The sequence below is a fragment of the Bufo gargarizans genome, chromosome 2 (genome assembly GCF_014858855.1).
Source record: "Bufo gargarizans isolate SCDJY-AF-19 chromosome 2, ASM1485885v1, whole genome shotgun sequence".
Lineage (NCBI taxonomy): Eukaryota > Metazoa > Chordata > Amphibia > Anura > Bufonidae > Bufo > Bufo gargarizans.
This window is the reverse complement of record NC_058081.1, coordinates 542,222,298-542,249,110: the sequence shown is the minus strand read 5'-3', so window position 1 is coordinate 542,249,110 and position 26,813 is coordinate 542,222,298. Positions and strand designations below refer to the sequence as shown.

The following is a 26,813-nucleotide window of genomic DNA, read 5'->3' as shown; positions in this document are numbered from 1 at the left end:
GAAGGCACGGCTCTCTTGGAGAAGTAGTGCCGGCTGGGAACAACATACTGTGGGACAGCAAGCGACATGAGCTGTTTGAAGCTGTCTGTGTCCACCAGCCTAAATGACAGCATTTCATAGGCCAGTAGTTTAGAAATGCTGGCATTCAGGGCCAGGGATCGAGGGTGGCTAGGTGGGAATTTACGCTTTCTATCAAATGTTTGTGAGATGGAGAGCTGAACGCTGGCGTGTGACATGGTTGAGACGCTTGGTGACGGAGGTGGTGGTGGTGGTGTTGGTGGTACATCCCCTGTTTGCTGGGCGGCAGGTGCCAACGTTCCTCCAGAGGCGGAGGAAGAGGCCGAGGCGGCAGCAGCAGAATAGGCCGAGGCGGCAGCAGCAGAAGAGGTAGCAGGGGGAGCCTGAGTGACTTCCTTGGTTTTAAGGTGTTTACTCCACTGCAGTTCATGCTTTGCATGCAGGTGCCTGGTCATGCAGGTTGTGCTCAGGTTCAGAACGTTAATGCCTCGCTTCAGGCTCTGATGGCACAGCGTGCAAACCACTCGGGTCTTGTCGTCAGCACATTGTTTGAAGAAGTGCCATGCCAGGGAACTCCTTGAAGCTGCCTTTGGGGTGCTCGGTCCCAGATGGCGGCGGTCAGTAGCAGGCGGAGTCTCTTGGCGGCGGGTGTTCTGCTTTTGCCCACTGCTCCCTCTTTTGCTACGCTGTTGGCTCGGTCTCACCACTGCCTCTTCCTCCGAACTGTGAAAGTCAGTGGCACGACCTTCATTCCATGTGGGGTCTAGGACCTCATCGTCCCCTGCATCGTCTTCCACCCAGTCTTGATCCCTGACCTCCTGTTCAGTCTGCACACTGCAGAAAGACGCAGCAGTTGGCACCTGTGTTTCGTCATCATCAGAGACATGCTGAGGTGGTATTCCCATGTCCTCATCATCAGGAAACATAAGTGGTTGTGCGTCAGTGCATTCTATGTCTTTCACCGCTGGGGAAGGGCTAGGTGGATGCCCTTGGGAAACCCTGCCAGCGGAGTCTTCAAACAGCATAAGAGACTGCTGCATAACTTGAGGCTGAGACAGTTTCCCTGGTATGCATGGGGGTGATGTGACAGACTGATGGGGTTGGTTTTCAGGCGCCATCTGTGCGCTTTCTGCAGAAGACTGGGTGGGAGATAATGTGAACGTGCTGGATCCACTGTCGGCCACCCAATTGACTAATGCCTGTACCTGCTCAGGCCTTACCATCCTTAGAACGGCATTGGGCCCCACCATATATCGCTGTAAATTCTGGCGGCTACTGGGACCTGAGGTAGTTGGTACACTAGGACGTGTGGATGTGGCAGAACGGCCACGTCCTCTCCCAGCACCAGAGGGTCCACTAACACCACCACGACCATGTCCACGTCCGCGTCCCTTACTAGATGTTTTTCTCATTGTTATGGTTCACCACAACAACAAATATATTATTTGGCCCAATGTATTGTATTCAAATTCAGCGGGATATAAATTTGAGGCCTAGTATTTAGGCGCTGGGTGACCGGTATGGATTTAGTGACAGAATTAGACTTGGAAATGCACAGAAGCGTGTGTGTGAAGTTATTCTGAATGACCCAATGTGCACCTTGAATATTATATACCCTTTTTGGGATAGATTTCAAATAGCTCTGATATAGCAGGAACCACTAAATTATGAAATTGCTAAATTGGGAATTGTACTTCAACCCAGAACAAAAAATGTGCTTTGACGGGCACTAAATAACTTTCCCAGCTACAACAGTACAGCGGTAACGAGAGATTTAGAGGGATTTAAATTTGAGGCCTAGTATTTAGGCGCTGGGTGACAGGTATGGGTTTAGTGACAGAATTAGACTTGGAAATACACAGTAGCGGGTGTGTGTGAAGTTATTCTGAATGACCCAATGTGCACCTTCAATATTATATACCCTTTTTGGGATAGATTTCAAATAGCTCTGATATAGCAGGAACCACTAAATTATGAAATTGCTAAATTGGGAATTGTACTTCAACCCAGAACAAAAAATGTGCTTTGACGGACACTAAATATCTTGCCCAGCAACAACAGTACAGCGGTGGGTAACGAGAGATTTAGAGGGATTTAAATTTGAGGCCTAGTATTTAGGCGCTGGGTCACCGGTATGGATTTAGTGACAGAATTAGACTTGGAAATGCACAGAAGCGTGTGTGTGAAGTTATTCTGAATGACCCTATGTGCACCTTCAATATTATATACCCTTTTAGGGATAGATTTCAAATAGCTCTGATATAGCAGAAACCACTAAATTATGAAATTGCTAAATTGGGAATTGTACTTCAACCCAGAACAAAAAATGTGCTTTGACGGACACTAAATATCTTGCCCAGCAACAACAGTACAGCGGTGGGTAACGAGAGATTTAGAGGGATTTAAATTTGAGGCCTAGTATTTAGGCGCTGGGTGACAGGTATGGATTTAGTGACAGAATTAGACTTGGAAATGCACAGAAGCGTGTGTGTGAAGTTATTCTGAATGACCCTATGTGCACCTTCAATATTATATACCCTTTTAGGGATAGATTTCAAATAGCTCTGATATAGCAGAAACCACTAAATTATGAAATTGCTAAATTGGGAATTGTACTTCAACCCAGAACAAAAAATGTGCTTTGACGGACACTAAATATCTTGCCCAGCAACAACAGTACAGCGGTGGGTAACGAGAGATTTAGAGGGATTTAAATTTGAGGCCTAGTATTTAGGCGCTGGGTCACCGGTATGGATTTAGTGACAGAATTAGACTTGGAAATGCACAGAAGCGTGTGTGTGAAGTTATTCTGAATGACCCTATGTGCACCTTCAATATTATATACCCTTTTAGGGATAGATTTCAAATAGCTCTGATATAGCAGAAACCACTAAATTATGAAATTGCTAAATTGGGAATTGTACTTCAACCCAGAACAAAAAATGTGCTTTGACGGACACTAAATATCTTGCCCAGCAACAACAGTACAGTGGTGGGTAACGAGAGATTTAGAGGGATTTAAATTTGAGGCCTAGTATTTAGGCGCTGGGTCACCGGTATGGATTTAGTGACAGAATTAGACTTGGAAATGCACAGAAGCGTGTGTGTGAAGTTATTCTGAATGACCCTATGTGCACCTTCAATATTATATACCCTTTTAGGGATAGATTTCAAATAGCTCTGATATAGCAGAAACCACTAAATTATGAAATTGCTAAATTGGGAATTGTACTTCAACCCAGAACAAAAAATGTGCTTTGACGGACACTAAATATCTTGCCCAGCAACAACAGTACAGCGGTGGGTAACGAGAGATTTAGAGGGATTTAAATTTGAGGCCTAGTATTTAGGCGCTGGGTGACAGGTATGGGTTTAGTGACAGAATTAGACTTGGAAATACACAGTAGCGGGTGTGTGTGAAGTTATTCTGAATGACCCAATGTGCACCTTCAATATTATATACCCTTTTTGGGATAGATTTCAAATAGCTCTGATATAGCAGGAACCACTAAATTATGAAATTGCTAAATTGGGAATTGTATTTCAACCCAGAACAAGAAATGTGCTTGAACGGACACTAAATAACTCGCCCAGCTACAGCACTAGGGACAGATTTAGCTGGATATAAATTTGAGGCCTAGTATTTAGGCGCTGGGTGACCGGTATGGATTTAGTGACAGAATTAGACTGGGATATGGCCAAAAAATGAACAGACTATTGCTGGTTAAATGCACTTGGTGTGACAGCTTCACCCTGATGTAGGCTTTAGCCAAAAAACAACCACACCATTGAGGGTTAAATGCACTTGGTGACAGGCGCAGCTTGCCCCTGATTTTGTATATGGCCAAAAAATGAACAGACTATTGCTGGTTAAATGCACTTGGTGTGACAGCTTCACCCTGATGTAGGCTTTAGCCAAAAAACAACCACACCATTGAGGGTTAAATGCACTTGGTGACAGGCGCAGCTTGCCCCTGATTTTGTATATGGCCAAAAAATGAACAGACTATTGCTGGTTAAATGCACTTGGTGTGACAGCTTCACCCTGATGTAGGCTTTAGCCAAAAAACAACCACACCATTGAGGGTTAAATGCACTTGGTGACAGGCGCAGCTTGCCCCTGATTTTGTATATGGCCAAAAAATGAACAGACTATTGCTGGTTAAATGCACTTGGTGTGACAGCTTCACCCTGATGTAGGCTTTAGCCAAAAAACAACCACACCATTGAGGGTTAAATGCACTTGGTCGCAGCTTGTGCTGGCGCACCACAAGACACAAAATGGCCGCCGATCACCCCAGAAAAATGAGACTGACAAACGGTCTGTGCAGCCTAAAAACAGTGAGCAATTGAGGATCAGCAGCTCAATGATCCACAGCTGCAGATCGATCAGTTAATCAAGTCCTTTGGAGGAGTTAATCTGCCTAATCTCGCCCTACTGTCGCAGCCGCAACCTCTCCCTACGCTAATCAGAGCAGAGTGACGGGCGGCGCTATGTGACTCCAGCTTAAATAGAGGCTGGGTCACATGGTGCTCTGGCCAATCACAGCCATGCCAATAGTAGGCATGGCTGTGATGGCCTCTTGGGGCAAGTAGTATGACGCTTGTTGATTGGCTGCTTTGCAGCCTTTCAAAAAGCGCCAAGAAAGCGTCACAAAAGCGCGAAGAAAGCGACGAACACCGAACCCGAACCCGGACTTTTACGAAAATGTCCGGGTTCGGGTCCGTGTCACGGACACCCCAAAATTCGGTACGAACCCGAACTATACAGTTCGAGTTCGCTCATCCCTATTCTTAACCTAATTTTAGTCGTTTTTGCAATCTCCTTAGATGTTTTCTTTGCTTGATGCATGCAAATGATTTGACCCTTCTCAAACAGACTAACATCTTTTCCACGACCACGAGATGTGTCTTTCGACATGGTTGTTTAAGAAATGAGAAGCAACCCATTGCACCAGTTGGGGTTAAATAACTTATTGCCAGCTGAAAGATAATCGCCCATGCAGTAATTTTCCAAAAGGAGGCTCATAACTATTTGCTTAGTTAAATCCAGGTGGCGACTTTTTTTTGGGACAGGCAGTGTATATTAGACGGTCATTGGATATCAATTTTACTGCAGGCCAGTTGACTATAGGTCCCAAACATTATTTATTCACAGCACAGAAAATAATAATTGATAATGTGTCTGGATGTACATTAGGTGGTCACCATATAACAATTTTACTGTTGGCCAGTTAGATTACAGACCCAAAAATTATGAAAAGAACAAGTAGTTATGTGGCTGGAGGTATATTAGATGGTCATTGGATATCAATTTTACTGCAGGGCAGTACAAATAGATTCAAATACTTAGAGAGGGCTCACCTGCTGCTCAGGCAGTGAAAGAGTGCACCTACAAAAGGATTCACCCAATCCTTTAGAAAATTTCAAAAAGAGGTAAGGATAGTAGGGCACACCACCATTTGATGTCACATGGATATTTATTATAACATACACTGTTTAGAACATATAAAGTACAATCAAATACAATAAAATTACTAAAATATAAATACTAAAATATAGTCATCAATACAAGTTAATAAAGGTTAATAAGTTTGGCTACGGCTGCAATCTTTCTTATGTGATAATAGCTTCAATAAATGTCTTGAAGAATACAATTCAATCCAATGGTTGGTTTCGATATTTATATAAAAAGTCACTTATATCTGTGTGATTTAACACTGAATCGTGGTAATGCCGCAGATAAAACGCTGCCCAAATTCAAGACTTCTACCGGAGTGGTTTTACTCACTATTTTAGATGGTGCCGGTTTCCATATCACTCGTGGCGTCCCACGTACAGTGAAAGTCTTTTATAGGCTGCGGCAAAAAATAGATAGATGAAGTGTAGACTTGCGGGATCCTCGGTGATTGTAAATTGGCTGCACCGTCTCAGAGGTCGCCTGGAAGTATATACCCTCTGCGTAGTTTGTTCACAGTGTGCAGGGTTGACTTTCACCAGGAAATAGAGGACTCAGCATAAAGACGGATGTTCAGTTTTTCTTTACCATAAAGTACAACTTCACCGATCCCTTCTTTAAAGCGCTTATTGGTCTTCAAATCTGTATGTCATGGGATTCATTACCATACGCGTTTCGGAGGCTAAGGCTCCTTCTTCAGTGAAGAAGGAGATCTCCCCTCTTGAAAACCCCCCAATATTTGTGGTCTGTCAAGAGGAAATTCAATTAAACGTGGTCATCACAGGTGTTAAATTCCTCATAGATCCATGCCTCATTCATTTTTAGAAATGTGAGGTAGTCAACACTGTCGTGAGCTAGGTGAGTGCGCTTATCAGTCAGGATCCCTCCTGCTGCGCTGAACATACTTACGGACAGGACACTCGACGAAGGGCAAGCCAAGAGTTCCATGGAAAATTGTGCCAGCTCTGGCCACAGGTCTAGTCTGCACACCCACTGTGATGCTGGTAACATGTCCGCCATTTTGTGTTTGCACCGGGGGTCTAAGTACGTTGCCACCTAGTACTGGTCCTTGCCCTTTATGCTTTTTATATGGGGGTCCCTCTTCAAACACTGGAGTATGAAGGCCCACATTTGCACTAAATTGGAAGCGGCCTGGCTCCAGCTCATCACCCAGGAGAATGTCGTCCTCGGTCTCCTCCCCCCAGCCACGGACAACACCAGGGATCACAGAAAAGTTTAAAGCCTGCTCTTTTTTCTCCCTCCCCCAGGCACCATCCTCCTCCGACTCCTCTTCAGACTCCTGCTGACTTTTCTCAGATGGAGTTGCCCCCCCTGGAAATGCATTCAGCATTCGGACTTCCTCATCTTCCTGCTCCTGCTCCTCGATCGCTTTATCAATGACACAACACAATGCAGGCTCCAGAAAGAAGGCGCAAAGTACGATGTCACTGATGGTGCCCTGGCTGTGACTGGCCAGTTTGGTGATCTCATCAAATGGCTGCATAAGTCTGTGTAAAAAAAAAAAAAAAAAGCTCCCAGAACCTGTCATGCAGCAGAGTTTATACAGGTATTCATTAACTGCACGTTTCTGCTAGAGAAGCCTATCAAGCATCTAGCATGTCGGGAAGTCACAAATCAGACGTCTGACTGGCAAGTGGTGTCACCTCTGAATGTCAGCAAGGTGAACCATGGCCGTGTAAGATCTTCTAAAATGGCTAGAGATTTTCCTGGCCTGCCACAAGACGTCCTCGACCCCGGAGTATTTGTCAACAAATCGCTGCACGACTAAGTTTAGGACACCTCTTTACCAAATGTCAAATTGAGCAGGGTTAGCCACTGATCGGCCTGTGACCGCAGAGCTGAAAGGAGTACAGGACCAATGTGGCTCTTGGCTTCCAGGCACAACAGCCGCAGCACAGCATGGCAACGTTTCACCTGGCACATAGAATAGGTTCTGGGGAGCTTGGGGGGTGCAGCGGAAGAGGTGGTAGCAGTGGAATAGGAGAAGTCATTCGAGGGGTAGATGGAGTATGGAGTAGGAGGATAAGAAAAGGCAGGCCTGCATGCAATCCGTGGTGGTAACACCAAATCCACACGGGTGACACGGGTTACATGCTTTATGGCCTTCAGAAGGTTCACCCAGTGGGCAGTAAAAGTTATGTACCTTCCCTGCCTGTGTTTTCTAGACCATGTGTCTGTGGTCAGATGTATCTTGGCACCGACACTGTGTACCAGAGATATATTAACTTGCCACTGAACGTGGCCATATAGTTCAGGGATGCCTTTCTGGGAGAAATATTTCAGTCTGGGGACCTTCCATTACGGTGTGCCAATTGCTACAAATTTTCCTCCGAGTCCACCAATTTATGTGGAAGTAGTTGGCGGGCTAGCAGTTCGAACAAACCAGTGGTCAGCCATTGGGCAAGAGGATTATCAGACGTCATCATTTTTTTATGCTCGAACATTTTGGCCACGGAAGCCTGCCTTCTGCCAGATGAACGTGACGAAGGCACGGTGGAAGGTGGAGTGGAGGACAAATAGGAGGAGAGATGAGAAGGAGAAGAGGCAGGACATGGAGCACCAGGAGTGTGGCTTTGTGGGTTCTGACGGCGTCGCTCCCACTGGGCTCGGTGATGGGAGGCCAGGTGACTTCTTAAGGCGGTCGTCCCTAGGTGAGTGTTGAGCTTACCGTGACTTATGCGTTGACAGCACTGGCTGCAGATGGCAACACTATTATCAGCAGCTTAAACGTTAAAAAAATATATAATAAACACTGCAGAGCCATGTGCCGGGATCCTGGGAGCTCAAGGTGTGACTGTGCATGGTGGATAGCTCACTCCAGATACATTTGCAGACTGCCTTTTGCCTCCTGTGCAGTTCTGCCTGCTTCTCCTCCTTCTCCTCCCTATCTGCGGCTCCGTCTCTCCCTCTGAACTCCCCGCCTCTTCCTTTCTTGTGGGCACCCACGTGTTGTCCATCGACACGTCATCATCGTCACCTTCACAAACACTGACATTAAAGATCTTGGAGTTGGCAACAACAGCGGCGACCATCCTCCTTGGGCTGATCTGGGTAGTGTTGTCAGACCGCTGGGTGGCGGACGTTGATACATTCTCTTCCTCATTCGATGCCAAGAATGGCTGTGCATCGGTGAGGTATGGAAATTGATGGGAAAATAATTTCTCTGACGAGTGGAGGGGCTATGGTGATTGTGGTGGTGGTGTCTTTGGGGGTGCACACAGCAGAGATTGAGGAGGGTGCTTATACTGAGGATTAGGAGGGTGCAGAAGCGGAAGGCTGAGTGAGCCACTCAACCAACTCTGGTGCGTCCTTTGACATAATTGCACGCACCTTCTCCAACTTCGCAATTAGGCTCCGGCCTGGTGCACCTGCCCGACCCCTACCGCCCCTTCGGAATGGCCTGCCTCTTCCTTTGCCTGTCATTTTCAAAATGACCCTATGCCAAAGTCCCTAGAGAAGAAAAGTATTTGAGGAAGCAGGTATATAGAAACCCTTAATCAGTTTTTTTGGGGGGCAACTGGCATATAACACCAGTTGCAATTAGTTGTTCCAATGGCGTTTGTCCCTCTCTATAGCTGCAGTATCTCAGCAGACCTGCACACAACTCCTGCACTATATAGAAATTATATTATAGGTATATCACACCCCTGCCTCAATCAATTTTTTTTGGGGGCAACTGTTATATCACAACAGTTGCAATTAGTTATTCCAATGGTGTTTGTCCCTCTGTATAGCTGCGGTATCTCAGCAGAACCGCACACAAATTCTGCACAATACAAATACACTATATAGAAATGATATTATTGATATATAACACCCCTGCTTCTATCAGATTTTTTTGGGGGGGCAACTGGTATATCACACCAGTTGCAATTAGTTGTTCTAGTGGTGTTTGTTTGTCTGTATAGCTGCGGTATCTCAGCAGAACCGCACACAAATGCTGCACAATACAAATGCACTATATAGAAATTATATTCTAGGTATATTGCACCCCTGCTTCAATTAGTTTTTTTTTGGGGACGACTTTTATATCACATAGTTGCAATTAGTTGTTCCAATAGTGTTTGTCTGTCTGTATACCTGCGGTATCTCAGCAGAACTGCACACAAATGCTGCACAATACAAATGCACTATATAGAAATTATATCCTAGGTACATCGCACCCCTGCATCAATCAGATATTTTGGGGGGCAACTGTTATATCACACCAGTTGCAATTAGTTGTTCCAATGACATTTGTCCCTCTGTATAGCTGCGGTATCTCAGCAGAACTGCACACAAATGCTGCACAATACAAATGCACTATATAGAAATTATATAATAGGTATAACGCACCCCTGCCTCAATCAGATGTTTTTGGGGGCAACTAGTATATCACACCAGTTGCAATTAGTTGTTTCAATGGCGTTTGTCCCTCTGTATAGCTGCGGTATCTCAGCAGAACAGCACACAAATGCTGCACTATACAAATGCACTATATATAAATTATATTATAGGTATATCACACCCTTGCCTCAATCAGATTTTTTTGGGGGCAACTGGTATATCACACCAGTTGCAAATAGTTGTCCCAATGCCGTTTGTCCCTCTGTATAGCTGTGGTATCTCAGCAGAACCGCACACAAATGCTGCACTATCCAAATGCACTATATAGAAATTATATTCTAGGTCTATTGCACCCCTGCCATAGGGGATTTTTTCGGGGGCAACTGTTATATCACACCAGTTGCAATTAGTTTTTCCAATGGTCTTTTTCCCTCTGTATAGATGCGGTATCTCAGCAGAACCGCACACAACTCCTGCACTATACAAATGCACTATATAGAAATTGTATTCTAGGTCTATTGCACCCCTGCCTCAATCAGATTTTTTGGGGGGGGGCAACTGTTATATCACACCAGTGGCAATTAGTTGTTCCAATGGCGTTTGTCCCTCTGTATAGCTGTGGTATCTCAGCAGAACCGCACACAACTGCTGCACTATACAAATGCACTATATAGAAATTATATTATAGGTTTCCTGTTCGTCCTTGGCAGCACACACCAAAGGGCTTAAGTCCCCTAGGTACAACCAGAATAGAGACCAATTAGCAAGCAATAGATTGATTAATTACTTAGTACCTTCCAGTATAAAGCACCACAGAACACACAGAGCCATGTATTGTATTTTCTCTAGGTACCTGCAGAGACCGGCTCCCACAGTTATCCCCTCCCTGGTGTGATACTTTTAGTCCCTCATCCTGAAGATGGTTGCGAGTGTGTTTTTTCCCAGTGCAGTCGGCAGCACCTCGCTCCATTCTCTGCTTGCCTCCCTCTGCATGATGTGGGTTGAGGCAGCAGAGATGCGCACTATACTGGAGGCGCCCGCGCGAGATGATACTGGGGAATCGCGACGTCTCACGCATGCGCACTCCCGCTGGCGCGTCCCGCGACCCAGTATTTAAACTCCATGGTACAGTTACTATGAGCGCTCGCCAGGACGCTACTCCCACTGCTTGCCGAGGTAAGGTTAGCGTACGGGGATAACATGTTGGCAAGATCTGGCATAGGTTTGATGCGGCTGTCCCTTCCTCTGTGCACACTCTTCGGTGGTGTTAGGGTATAGGAATGAGTTTTTTACTGATACTCCTTATCTATTATCAGATGTCTGCCTCCCCAGAGGAATCTCTTATGCTGGGTTCACACCTGAGTGTTGGCGATGGAGCGCTCTGTATGTGCGATTGTATGGGCGTTTGCAATCGCGCATACAGAGACAAGCGAACACCTATTGTCGCGCGTTCCCGCTGAAGTCTATGTATGGGAACACGCGACAAGACGCCCCAAAGAAGCTCATGTACTTCTTGGGGCGTCGGGCGTTTTACAGCGCGATCGTACGCGCTGTAAAACGCTAAGGTGTGAACCATTCCCATAGGGAATCATTGGTTCTTGCCTGTTGAGCGTTTTACAGCGCGTTGGAAGGCGCTGGAAAACGCTCAGGTGTGAACCCAGCCTAAAGAGAAAAAGAAAATCCAGACACCGCTCCTGCAGGAATTGTGAACAACCTATGCCAGATGATGCTCTTTCTGATCTTTGTCAGGGCTGCAATTCTGTACATTCTGAGTCGCCTCCCTCCCAGAATAATGACTTTCAGCACTGGTTTAAGGATCAGATATCATCTGTTTTTAATGAAGTCAGAGCCTCCAATAAAAAAAACAAAAAAATTGCATGTAACTTCAGAGCCAAAGTTTGCCTTATCCTCTGACAGTTCCTTATCTGAGGGAGAAATAGACTCAGATTCTGAGGATATGGAGGACACTATGCTGTTCCATAAAGAGAATCTAGGGGATCTTCTCAAAGCAGTCAAGCACACTATTGAATCCAATAGAGATATTTCTAATAAGTCAAAATGTGACAAGTAGAGTTGAGCGAACACCTGGATGTTCGGGTTCGAGAAGTTCGGCCGAACTTCCCGAAAATGTTCGGGTTCGGGTTCCGAACCCGATCCGAACTTCGTCCCGAACCCGAACCCCATTGAAGTCAATGGGGACCCGAACTTTTTGGTACTAAAAAGGCTGTAAAACAGCCCAGGAAAGGGCTAGAGGGCGGCAAAAGGCAACAACATGTAGGTAAATCCCCTGCAAACAAATGTGGATAGGGAAATGAATTAAAATAAAAATTTAATAAATAAAAATTAACCAAAATCAATTGGAGAGAGGTCCCATAGCAGAGAATCTGGCTTCACGTCACCCACCACTGGAACAGTCCATTCTCAGATATTTAGGCCCCGGCACCCAGGCAGAGGAGAGAGGTCCCGTAACAGAGAATCTGTCTTCAAGTCAGCAGACAATCAGTCTGCATGTCATAGCAGAGAATCAGGCTTCGCGTCAGCCACCACTGCAACAGTCCATTGTCATAAATTTAGGCCAAGCACCCAGGCAGAGGAGAGAGGTCCCGTAACAGACAATCTGGCTTCATGTCAGCAGAGAATCAGTCTTCATATCATAGCAGAGAATCAGGTTTCACGTCAGCCACCAATGCAACAGTCCATTGTCAGATATTTAGGCCCAGCACCCAGGCAGAGGAGAGAGGTCCCGTAACAGACAATCAGGCTTCACGTCAGCCACCAGTGCAACAGTCCATTGGCATATATTTAGGCCCAGCACCCAGGCAGAGGAGAGAGGTCCCGTAACAGAGAATCTGGCTTCATGTCAGCAGAGAATCAGTCTGCATGTCATAGCAGAGAATCAGGCTTCACGTCAGCCACCACTGCAACAGTCCATTTTCATAAATTTAGGCCAAGCACCCAGGCAGAGGAGAGAGGTCCCGTAACAGACAATCTGGCTTCATGTCAGCAGAGAATCAGTCTTCATATCATAGCAGAGAATCAGGCTTCACGTCACCCACCACTGTAAGAGTCCATTTTCATAAATTTAGGCCCAGCACCCAGGCAGAGGAGAGAGGTCCCGAAACAGACAATCTGGCTTCATGTAAGCAGAGAATCAGTCTTCATATCATAGCAGAGAATCAGGCTTCACGTCAGCCACCAGTGCAACAGTCCATTGGCATATATTTAGGCCCAGCACCCAGGCAGAGGAGAGAGGTCCCGTAACAGAGAATCTGTCTTCATGTCAGCAGAGAATTAGTCTGCATGTCATAGCAGAGAATCAGGCTTCACGTCACCCAACATTGGAACAGTCCATTGGCATATATTTAGGCCCCGGCACCCAGACAGAGGAGAGGTTCATTCAACTTTGGGTAGCCTTGCAATATAATGGTAAAATGAAAATAAAAATAGGATTGAATGAGGAAGTGCCCTGGAGTACAATAATATATGGTTAAGGGGAGGTAGTTAATGTCTAATCTGGACAAGGGACGGACAGGTCCTGTGGGATCCATGCCTGGTTCATTTTTATGAACGTCAGCTTGTCCACATTGGCTGTAGACAGGCGGCTGCGTTTGTCTGTAATGACACACCCTGCCGTGCTGAATACACGTTCAGACAAAACGTGGCCGCCGGGCAGGCCAGCACCTCCAAGGCATAAAAGGCTAGCTCTGGCCACATGGACAATTTAGAGACCCAGTAGTTGAATGGGGCCGAACCATCAGTCAGTACGTGGAGGGGTGTGCACACGTACTGTTCCACCTTGTTAGTGAAATGTTGCCTCCTGCTAACACGTTGCGTATCAGGTGGTGGTGCAGTTAGCTGTGGCGTGTTGACAAAACTTTTCCACATCTCTGCCATGCTAACCCTGCCCTCAGAGGAGCTGGCCGTGACACAGCTGCCTTGGTGACCTCTTGCTCCTCCTCTGCCTTGGCCTTGTCTTCCACTTGTTCCCCTGTGACATTTGGGAATTCTCTGGCCTGAATGTGCTAAAAATGACCCCTCTTCCTCCTCCTCCTCCTCCTGGGCCAACTCCTCTTCCATCATCGCCCTAAGTGTTTTCTCAAGGAGACATAGAAGTGGTATTGTAACGCTGATAACGGCGTCATCGCCACTGGCCATGTTGGTGGAGTACTCGAAACAGCGCAACAGGGCACACAGGTCTCGCATGGAGGCCCAGTCATTGGTGGTGAAGTGGTGCTGTTCTGTAGTGCGACTGACCCGTGCGTGCTGCAGCTGAAACTCCACTATGGCCTGCTGCTGCTCGCACAGTCTGTCCAGCATGTGCAAGGTGGAGTTCCACCTGGTGGGCACGTCGCATATGAGGCGGTGAGCGGGAAGGCCGAAGTTACGCTGTAGCGCAGACAGGCGAGCAGCAGCAGGATGTGAACGCAGGAAGCGCGAACAGACGGCCCGCACTTTATGCAGCAGGTCTGACATGTCGGGGTAGTTGTGAATGAACTTCTGCACCACCAAATTCAGCACATGCGCCAAGCAAGGGATGTGCGTCAAACCGGCTAGTCCCAGAGCTGCAACGAGATTTCGCCCATTATCACACACCACCAGGCCGGGCTTGAGGCTCACCGGCAGCAACCACTCGTCGGTCTGTTGTTCTATACCCTGCCACAACTCCTGTGCGGTGTGGGGCCTGTCCCCCAAACATATGAGTTTCAGAATGGCCTGCTGACGTTTACCCCGGGCTGTGCTGAAGTTGGTGGTGAAGGTGTGTGGCTGACTGGATGAGCAGGTGGAAGAAGAGGAGGAGGAAGCCGAGTAGGAGGAGGTGGCAACAGGAGTCAAAGAATGTTGCCCTGTGATCCTTGGCGGCGGAAGGACGTGCGCCAAACAGCTCTCCGCCTGGGGCCCAGCTGCCACTACATTTACCCAGTGTGCAGTTAGGGAGATATAGCGTCCCTGGCCGTGTTTACTGGTCCACGTATCTGTGGTTAGGTGGACATTGCCACAGATGGCGTTGCGCAGTGCACACTTGATTTTATCGGATACTTGGTTGTGCAGGGAAGGCACGGCTCTCTTGGAGAAGTAGTGCCGGCTGGGAACAACATACTGTGGGACAGCAAGTGACATGAGCTGTTTGAAGCTGTCTGTGTCCACCAGCCTAAATGACAGCATTTCATAGGCCAGTAGAAATGCTGGCATTCAGAGCCAGGGATCGAGGGTGGCTAGGTGGGAATTTACGCTTTCTCTCAAATGTTTGTGAGATGGAGAGCTGAACGCTGCCGTGTGACATGGTTGAGATGCTTGGTGACGGAGGTGGTGGTGGTGTTGGTGGTACATCCCCTGTTTGCTGGGCGGCAGGTGCCAAAGTTCCTCCAGAGGCGGAGGAAGAGGCCGAGGCGGCAGCAGCAGAAGAGGCCGAGGCGGCAGCAGCAGAAGAGGTAGCAGGGGGAGCCTGAGTGACTCTTCTTCATGCTTTGCATGCAGGTGCCTGGTCATGCAGGTTGTGCTCAGGTTCAGAACGTTAATGCCTCGCTTCAGGCTCTGATGGCACAGCGTGCAAACCACTCGGGTCTTGTCGTCAGCACATTGTTTGAAGAAGTGCCATGCCAGGGAACTCCTTGAAGCTGCCTTTGGGGTGCTCGGTCCCAGATGGCGGCGGTCAGTAGCAGGCGGAGTCTCTTGGCGGCGGGTGTTCTGCTTTTGCCCACTGCTCCCTCTTTTGCTACACTGTTGGCTCGGTCTCACCACTGCCTCTTCCTCCGAACTGTGAAAGTCAGTGGCACGACCTTCATTCCATGTGGGGTCTAGGACCTCATCGTCCCCTGCATCGTCCTCCACCCAGTCTTGATCCCTGACCTCCTGTTCAGTCTGCACACTGCAGAAAGACGCAGCAGTTGGCACCTGTGTTTCGTCATCATCAGAGACATGCTGAGGTGGTATTCCCATGTCCTCATCATCAGGAAACATAAGTGGTTGTGCGTCAGTGCATTCTATGTCTTTCACCGCTGGGGAAGGGCTAGGTGGATGCCCTTGGGAAACCCTGCCAGCAGAGTCTTCAAACAGCATAAGAGACTGCTGCATAACTTAAGGCTGAGACAGTTTCCCTGGTATGCATGGGGGTGATGTGACAGACTGATGGGGTTGGTTTTCAGGCGCCATCTGTGCGCTTTCTGCAGAAGACTGGGTGGGAGATAATGTGAACGTGCTGGATCCACTGTCGGCCACCCAATTGACTAATGCCTGTACCTGCTCAGGCCTTACCATCATTTGAACGGCATTGGGCCCCACCATATATCGCTGGAAATTCTGGCGGATACTGGGACCTGAGGTAGTTGGTACACTATGACGTATGGATGTGGCAGAACGGCCACGTCCTCTCCCAGCACCAGAGGGTCCACTAACACCACCACGACCATGTCCACGTCCGCGTCCCTTACTAGATGTTTTCCTCATTGTTATCGTTCACCACAACAACAAAAATATTATTTGGCCCAATGTATTGTATTCAAATTCAGCTGAATATAAATTTGAGGCCTAGTATTTAGGCGCTGGGTGACCGGTATAGATTTACTGACAGAATTAGACTTGGAAATGCACAGTAGCGTGTGTGTGAAGTTATTCTGAATGACCCTATGTGCACCTTGAATATTATATACCCTTTTAGGGATAGATTTCAAATAGCTCTGATACAGCAGAAACCACTAAATTAGGAAATTGCTAAATTGGGAATTGTATTTCAACCCAGAACAAAAAATGTGCTTTGACGGACACTAAATAACTTGCCCAGCCAGAACAGTACAGCGGTAACAACAGATTTAGCGGGATATAAATTTGAGGCCTAGTATTTAGGCGCTGGGTGACCGGTATGGATTTACTTACAGAATTAAAATTGGAAATGCACAGTAGCGTGTGTGTGAAGTTATTCTGAATGACCCTATGTGCACCTTGAATATTATATACCCTTTTAGGGATAGATTTCAAATAGCTCTGATATAGCAGAAACCACTAAATTAGGAAATTGCTAAATTGGGAATTGTATTTCAACCCAGAACAAAAAATGTGCTTTGACGGACACTAAATAACTTGCCCAGCCAGAACAGTACAGCGGTAACGACAGATTTAGCGGGATATAAATTTGAGGCCTAGTATTTAGGCGCTGGGTGACCGGTATGGATTTACTGACAGAATTAAAATTGGAAATGCACAGTAGCGTGTGTGTGAAGTTATTCTGAATGACCCTATGTGCACCTTGAATATTATATACCCTTTTAGGGATAGATTTCAAATAGCTCTGATATAGCAGAAACCACTAAATTATGAAATTGCTAAATTGGGAATTGTATTTCAACCCAGAACAAAAAATGTGCTTTGACGGACACTAAATAACTTGCCCAGCCACAACAGTACAGTAACGACAGATTTAGCGGGATATAAATTTGAGGCCTAGTATTTAGGCGCTGGGTGACCGGTATAGATTTACTGACAGAATTAGACTGGGATATGGCCAAAAAATAACCACACTATTGCTGGTTAAATGCACTTGGTGTGACAGCTTGACCAACCACACTACTGAGGGTTAAATGCACTTGGTGACAGGCGCAGCTTGCTCCTGATGTAGTATATGGCCAAAAAATGAACAGACTATTGCTGGTCAAATGCACTTGGTGCGACAGCTTGACCAACCACACTACTGAGGGTTAAATGCACTTGGTGACGGGCGCAGCTTGCCCCTGATGTAGTATATGGCCAAAAAATAAACAGACTATTGCTGGTTAAATGCACTTGGTGTGACAGCTTCACCCTGATGTAGGCTTTAGCCAAAAAACAACCACACCATTGAGGGTTAAATGCACTTGGTCGCAGCTTGTGCTGGCGCACCACAAGATCGATCACCCCAGAAAAAAGTGACTGACAAACGGTCTGGGCAGCCTAAAAACAGTGAGCAATTGAGTATCAGCAGCTCAATGACCCACAGCTGCAGATCGATCAATAATCAAGTCCTTTGGAGGAGTTAATCTGCCTAATCTCGCCCTACTGTCGCAGCCGCAACCTCTCCCTACGCTAATCAGAGCAGAGTGACGGGCGGCGCTATGTGACTCCAGCTTAAATAGAGGCTGGGTCACATGGTGCTCTGGCCAATCACAGCCATGCCAATAGTAGGCATGGCTGTGACGGCCTCTTGGGGCAAGTAGTATGACGCTTGTTGATTGGCTGCTTTGCAGCCTTTCAAAAAGCGCCAAGAAAGCGTCAAAAAGCGCCAAGAAAGCGAGGAACACCGAACCCGAACCTGGACTTTTACGAAAATGTCCGGGTTCGGGTCCGTGTCACGGACACCCCAAAATTCGGTACGAACCCGAACTATACAGTTCGAGTTCGCTCATCCCTAGTGACAAGTTGTTTTATTTTCCTAAATCAGGATGCAAAGCTTTTCCAGGGCACCCGCTGTTCAATGATTGGCTAAAGCAGGATTGGGATAAACCGGATCCCAGTTCCAGATTCAAGCATACATATAAATTAGCGGACGACACATGTAAAGATTGGATGTCAGTCCTTATCCCCGGGTTGGAGCAAGATTAAAAGAATTCACCGCAGCATGGGAGAACACGTCGAGCGACGCCTGGGTCTTTTCCACTATTCAGAGAGGTTATGTCCTGGAATTTTCAAATTACCCTCCAGACCGGTTTCTTATAAACCTGACAAATCCAGTCATCCTTCATTTGTTAGAAGAATTCATAGAGAAGGCGGCATTGGAGCTAATGCCCTGTATGGAAGCGGGCAAAGGAGTTTATTAAAAGGTTTTCCCGGTACCCAAACCAGGGAACAAGTGGAGGCTAGTAGTGGATCTAACATACCTAAACAAGTATATTGCCAAGAAGAGGTTCAGAATGGAATCAATCCGATCGGTGATCTCGCTATTAGAGGAGAACAGCTACATGGCATCGGTAGATCTCCAAAATGTGTATTTGCACATTCCAATCCTTCCCAAGCATCGGAAGTATCTAAGAATAGCGATTCGAACTCAACACAGAACATCGCATTTCCTTAATCGGCACCCAGGGTGTTTTCAAAAGTAGCAGTAGTCCTGACAGAAGCGTTGCACCTCAAAGGCACCTGTTGCATACCGTATCTAGACGACTGGCTTCTGATAGCGAACTCTGCGGCTCAACTATCAACAGATTTGAAAGAGACTCTATTAATTATCCAGAATCATGGGTTTCTGGTAAACCACAAAAAATCTCAACTTGTTCCTTCCCAGGAGATAAAGTTTCTGGGATTCATTCTGAATTCAAAGAAAATGAATGTCAGGCTATCCGCAGAAAGGATAATAGCTATCCAGAAACATGTCTCACACCTGATATCTGCTTCCAGGGTAAAATTTCGACAGGCCATGTCTCGACTGGGTCGGTTAACTTCCTCAGTGGATGCAGTTCCATGGGCAAGAGCTCACTTCAGAGAGCTACAACATGCCATCCTCACAGCATGGGACAAGAATTATCACTCCCTGGACAGGAAGTTTGTGATACTAGTGTCGACGTGTCATCATCTCAAGTGGTGGATGTCACCCAAACGCCTTCAACAAGGCAGAAGTCTGCAATCTCAAACCCAGATTCACCTCACTATGGATGCCTCCTCCTGGGGCTGGGGTGCCCATGTCGACAATCCACGGTGTACTACATAAACAAACAGGGAGTGACAAGAAACAGCAGTCTCTCCAGGGAATGCAGTCTTCTGATGGCGTTGGCCGAAGTGTGGACCCAAGAAATAACAGCAGTCCATATAAAGGGTGCATTGAATGTCATGGCCGACCTACTCAGTCGCAAGAAGATGCATCCGGGAGAATGGAGTCTCAATCCAGCAGTTTTTGCAGAGATCGAGAATCGGTGGGGAGAACCTCGTATGGATGTAATGGCAACGGAACAGAAGAGAAAGACCAAAATATTCTGTTCCATTTACCGCTCCACTCAAGCATTTGCGATCGACGGATTATCAGTCAGCTGGAAGGAAGATCTGATATATGTCTTTCCACCAGTTCCAATGATCTCAAAGGTACTCAAGAAGATTCAGCAGGACCAAGCTGAAGCAATTGTGGTCCTGCCTTATTGGCCACGAAGAACGTGGTTTTCCTTAGCTCTCCGTCTATCCAAAGGGAGGATTTGGAAGATTCCACCCAGACGGGATCTCCTCAGTCAAAACAGTTTTTTTCATCCGAATCCCAACAACCTCAAGTTATCGGTTTGGAGACTGAGCGGGATTCTTTAATTCATCTAGGTCTTCCCACGGAAGTGATCGATACTCTCCTAGCTGCTCGAAAGCCGGCTACAGTGAAAGTTTACAATCGAGTGTCAAACATGGTGTCAAAGTAACTTAGAAGACCCAGAATCACTAAATACGATCATTTGCTTTCTTCATGAGGGCTTCAAAAAAGGTCTGAAAACGAATACGTTGAAGGTTCACTTTACTGCAATAAATGCGCAGAAACAAGTAAAGTTTTCAAACAATCCATTAATCCGCACTTTCTTCAAAGCCTTGAAGAATATTAATCCTTCCTTCCATTCTCCAATTCCATCATGGGACCTGTCGGTGGCATTGTCCGCCTTGTGTAAACCTCCATTTGAGCCGCTGGAAGAAGCTTCCATAAAACATCTGTCGGGGAAAGCCTTATTCCTAGTATCAATCACATCAGCAAGACGTATAAGTGATCTACAAGCCCTATCCTGCAGAGAACCATATTTCAGGGACTTAGCCCACTCCTTGGTTCTACGCACGATGCCAGGTTTTTTGCCCAAGGTTGATTCAACTACCAACATTAACCAGGAGATATCACTCCTAGTAATCCAGTCTAACACTCAAGACCAGGATCAAACTCATCTCCTGGATGTCAGAAGAGTACTTCTGTTCTACCTACAAGTCACTTCATCATTCAGAGGATGTGAAAGTCTCTTTTTACAGCACCAGGGCCCTAATAAGGGTAAAAGGGCCAGTAAAGCAACTTTAGCAAGGTGGATCAAACAGACTATAGAGTTGGCCTACAATGTCCATTATTATTATTAAAGGCCCATTCAACAAGGTCTACAGCTTCGTCCTGGGCTGAACTGGCACAAGTCCCATTGGAACAAATCTACAGAGCCGCAACATGGTCTACATCATCGACCTTCATTAAACACTACAGGCTAGACATTCAGGCAGCAGAAGAGGCTTCTTTTGGCAAACAAGTGCTACAGTTGGCAGCCAGTGCTCCCCCCCTTTGAGTACTGCTTTAGATATCCCTTTGGTGTGTGCTGCCAAGGACGAACATGAAAACGAAAATTTACTTACCGAAATTTTTGTTTCCTGGAGTCCGTAGGCAGCACAATATGCCCACCCTTAATAAATTATTGCTGCATACAATACATGGCTCTGTGTGTTCTGTGGTGCTTTATACTGGGAGATACTAAGTAATTTATCAATCTATTGGTTGCTAATTGGTCTCTATTCTGGTTGTACCTAGGGGACTTAACCCCTTTAGTGTGTGCTGCCTACGGACTCCAGGAAACAAAAATTTCAGTAAGTACATTTTCGTTATATCACACCCTTGCCTTAATCAGATTTTTTGGGGGGCAACTGGTATATCACACCAGTTGCAATTAGTTGTCCCAATGCCATTTGTCCCTCTGTATAGCTGCGGTATCTCAGCAGAACCACACACAAATGCTGCACTATCCAAATGCACTATATAAAAATTATATTCTAGGTATATCGCACCCCTGCCTCAATCAGATTTTTGGGGGGGGCAACTGGTATATCAATTAGTTATTAGAATGTTTGTCCCTCTGTATAGCTGTGGTATCTCAGCAGAACCGCACACATATGCAGCACAAAACAAATGCATTATATAGAAATTATATTCTAGGTATATTGCACCCCTGCCTCAATCAGATTTTTTGGGGGGGCAACTGGTATAGCACACCAGTTGCATTTAGTTGTTCCAATAGCGTTTGTCCCTCTGTATAGCTGCAGTATCGCAACAGAACCGCATACAACTGCTGCACAATACAAACGCACTATATTATACTTGCTATGTTAGAAAGTATATTATAAGTATATTAAACCCCTCAGTATGTCACACCTATCGATAGCACACCTATACCAGTCCTTAAAAGGACTTTTGTGGCCCTATTAGCTAGCGTTTGGTGTCTCTAAACTCTCTAACAGTCTGTCCCTACACAACACAGCAACCTCTCCCTACACTGGAAAAAAAAACTGAATGTAAAATGGCGGTCAGATTTGGTTTATTTATAGTGTAGGGGGGTGTGTTCATGTGCTGAAACATCTCAATTGGCTGTCCTGTCCCTCCTGTTGGATGTGTCATGGGTCAAAGTTCTGCACAATGCAAAGAATATGGCACCAATGGACATCACCAAATGTTTGCCTGTTTAGTGAACAGCGAACGAGCAAAGTTCGCCGCGAAACAACCACCGGGCGAACCGCAAGGCCATTTTTACTCAGCACGTCAGGTTGCAGCCATGTTTACAATAGGTGTAATAGGGTATAATACTGGGGCCTCGCAGGCTCATCTGGGTTAAACTCCCACTGATGCACCCGCTGGTCCCGGACTAATACATTCACCCCCAGTCTTACCATGATCTCACCCTTTACTGTCGGGTAATCAGCCGCTTGATCATCCAGTAATTAAAAATACACCTGCTGGGGTCCAGGTGTCAGGAAAGGAGCGACTACCTCAGCCCATTGCTCCCAGGGTAGCTTCTCTCTCACGGCTACCTACTCAAAGTTCACCAAATAGGTCTCGACATCGTCTGCGGGGGTCATCTTGGGGATCACTGCACAGACCGCTTTCCGGGCATCGTGGATGCTCTGGGATGCTCCTGCTACTTTTAAAGCCATCACATGTTGTAACAGCAGCTGGTTTGCTTTCTGCTGTTGCTTATTGGCCTCACACTGTTGCAGGTTAGCTTCCACAAGGGCTTTTATGACAGCTTCCATTTTGTCGATGGACACTGGTTGTAATCTCGCTGGTTTGATTTAAGACATACAACCGTGCCCTGAAAAACAAGAATATTTTGGCCTTCACGCCAGCCTCACTGCAATGCACGCATCCTCCAAAAAATGTGGGGATTCACTATGGTAGTTGGGATAAGCTGGTGCAGTACACATAAGGTCAAACAAAGACATTCTTTGCAAGTTTGGTGTTTGTTCAGGAGGTAATCACTTCCAGCTGACACTGCCGGCTGGGTTTTTTATAGGCTAGTCAAGACCCGGCCTGAAACGTGAGGAGTAGTCACCCACCCAGAACTTTGCCTACTCCCAGTAAGAGCCATCCCGGATCAGCTATACAGCCATACTAAAATAGTAAAGTGTCAATCAGTATTAGCTGCCGCTGACACCTCAAAATACTGGCTCTTACTTAATCGAGGACAGGAACCATGGTGACACCTACCTTCTGTCAACGACGGACCCTTGCGCCTTCCTACAATATATATATATATATATATATATACAGTACAGACCAAAAGTTTGGACACACCTTCTCATTCAAAGAGTTTTCTTTATTTTCATGACTATGAAAATTGTAGATTCACACTGAACGCATCAAAACTATGAATTAACACATGTGGAATTATATACATAACAAAAAAGTGTGAAACAACTGAAAATATGTCATATTCTAGGTTCTTCAAAGTAGCCACCTTTTGCTCTGATCACTGCTTTGCACACTCTTGGCATTCTCTTGATGAGCTTCAAGAGATAGTCACCTGAAATGGTCTTCCAACAGTCTTGAAGGAGTTCCCAGAGATGTTTAGCACTTGTTGGCCCTTTTGCCTTCACTCTGCAGTCCAGCTCACCCCAAACCATCTTGATTGGGTTCAGGTCCGGTGATTGTGGAGGCCAGGTCATCTGGCACAGCACCCCATCACTCTCCTTCATGGTCAAATAGCCCTTACACAGCCTGGAGGTGTGTTTTGGGTCATTGTCCTGTTGAAAAATAAATGATGGTCCAACTAAAACGCAAACTGGATGGAATAGCATGCCGCTGCAAAATGCTGTGGTAGCCATGCTGGTTCAGTATGCCTTCAATTTTGAATAAATCCCCAACAGTGTCACCAGCAAAGCACCCCCACACCATCACACCTCCTCCTCCATGCTTCACGGTGGGATCCAGGCATGTAGAGTCCATCCCTTCACCTTTTCTGCGTCACACAAAGACACGGTGGTTGGAACCAAAAATCTCAAATTTGGACTCAGACTAAAGGACAGATTTCCAGTGGTCTAATGTCCATTCCTTGTGTTCTTTAGCCCAAACAAGTCTCTTCTGCTTGTTGCCTGTCCTTAGCAGTTGTTTCCTAGCAGATATTCTACCATGAAGGCCTGATTCACACAGTCTCCTCTTAACAGTTGTTCTAGAGATGTGTCTGCTGCTAGAACTCTGTGTGGCATTGGCCTGGTCTCTAATCTGAGCTGCTGTTAACCTGCGATTTCTGAGGCTGGTGACTCGGATGAACTAATCCTCCGCAGCAGAGGTGACTCTTGGTCTTCCTTTCCTGGGGCGGTCCGCATGTGAGCCAGTTTCTTTGTAGTGCTTGATGGTTTTTGTGACTGCACTTGGGGACACTTTCAAAGTTTTCCCAATTTTTCTGACTGACTGACCTTTATTTCTTAAAGTAATGATGGCCACTAGTTTTTCTTAACTTAGCTGCCTTTTTCTTGCCATAATACAAATTCTAACAGTCTATTCAGTAGGACTATCAGCTGTGTATCCACCTGACTTCTCCACAACGCAACTGATGGTCCCAACCCCATTTATAAGGCCAGAAATCCCACTTATTAAACCTGACAGGGCACACCTGTGAAGTGAAAACCATTTTAGGCGACTACCTCTTGAAGCTCATCAAGAGAATGCCAATGTTGTTTCACACTTTTTTGTTATGTATATAATTCCACATGTGTTAATTCATAGTTTTGAGCCTTCAGTGTGAATCTACAATTTTCATAGTCATGAAAATAAAGAAAACTCTTTGAATGAGAAGGTGTGTCCAAACTTTTGGTCTGTACTGTATATATATATATACATATATATATTTATTTATAAAGATCCTTGAGTGTTTACATCATCATAAGTACTTTACATTATTTATTTTACTCAGTTCAGAAAATGGAGCACGGCAGCAGAAATCATGAGAAGTAAACTCACTGCGGGATCCAGTGCCCATGCAGGGAGAATTCTGATTGCCAACACATAAATAAATTAATTTCACACCATCAAAATGCACTATAATCAAGCCCAATAATAGGCCACACAATATGATTTCAGCAATTGGTCAGAGAGAAAATGAAAACATTTAATATTTCTAGATTATATCAATCAGACTAGCATAGTTGTAGAGTGATTATTAAAGTGGATGTGAATGAAATCCTTATTGGCTGGCTGCATAGTAATAAACAGTGCACACCTCAGGAAATTGAAATAAGTAGACATATTGGTTTATGACATCAGTAGGGGGCCAAGAAATTTAATCCTGCCTCTTTCCAGAAAGTTGTGGCTGTGGTGTTTTCTAAAGATATATTCATGCATGGCAGATTTGTTGCAGAAATTTCTGTGACTGTCAAATTCATCAGATGGGGGCTTTCAGAAATACATTCATCTACCACAATAAATAACCCCATTTAGATGAATGGTGCTAATTGTCCTAATACACAGAAACCCACACTGTTATTTTCTCAGTTGACAGGCCAGAGGAAACTTAAGGACTAGCAACAACTTTAAGGGCAATTGTTATTATTATTATTATTATTATTATTATTACATTCTATTAACTCATTTTGGGCTACAAATCATTTTAGTTGATCTTTATTAAAAATGTTCGCTCCTTTTCTCTGTACAGATGTCATTGTGTATTTGCAGACTAGCAGGCTTTCGGTTCACAGTAGTGCTGTCAGATAGAAGCCCTGATGGCTCATGTATTGCGCTTATCTCTGAAACACTCTTTTAAGTATTTAGCTATAATGAGTGTTTATGAGCTGTCAGGAGTTCAGAGATGAGGGCAATACAAGTGACAGTCTGCAAATAGACGGAAATTTAACCTGGTATAAAATAAACAGCTGACATTTTTTAATAAAGACCAATTGAAAAAAAGATTTTTAGCTCAAAATGAGTAAAATGCAATTATATAAAAATTGCCCGGAAAGGTATTCATTAATCCTTCAATGACTTATATACACTATGATATTATTATAGCCTCCTACTTCAGATCTACAAAATTGTGCCCTTAGGGTTCTACTGTGCCTCCATATGTCTCTGATTTTATACAATATTTTAATCAGCAATAGAGGAATGCTCTATTCAGAGTGTCTACACTACATGAGGTCCATAGTACTTCACACAACCTATGCGCCAAATATTTTGTGCCATCAGGCATCTGGTACTGCACATGATAATCACCTATGGCAAAGACTGTCCCCATAGTTGTTTTTAGCCAGATACAAGTGCATCTAATATAGAACGCTTAAGATGCCTATTTGTGTGGAATATATTTTTACAAAAATGTCTCATATAAACAGGGTTATTTTGGCTGCAAGCCTATGGTTTTCCACAAACCACCTTAAGATGAATAAAAAATAGAGTTTCATTCACAGAAATTCCTGCAGCAAAATCTGCTGCGTGTGAAGGCACCCTTCAGCACTTAACCTCAGGTGGTGCCCTTCCATGCTGCATGTTTGTGCCCCCTGCTGTCAGGAGGAGTAGGAGTTATGAGATCACTGTGACTGGTATTAGTATATGGCATTATTCCAGGCATCATTGCATAGTCATTATGAGTGGAATTATTAAGGGGTAGCACATTTAGTAGTAGATAATTCTAATATAATCAAAATTCTCCAAACGTAAAATTGTCCATCAAGTGAGGGAAGGAGTACAAGCTCAAGTTTATCTCACCAGCTTTCCAATGGCTATGAAAGTCAAATACAATATGTTTGCATTGTCATGGAGGGTAATACTCTTATAACT

General features: G+C 45.5%; 1 protein-coding gene across 1 annotated transcript in view; it reads right to left on the bottom strand.

The window, feature by feature from the left end:
- PRKCG (protein kinase C gamma) overlaps positions 1-26,813 on the bottom strand; it is a 635,634-nt gene that overhangs the window by 147,904 nt on the left and 460,917 nt on the right. The window lies entirely within an intron of this gene.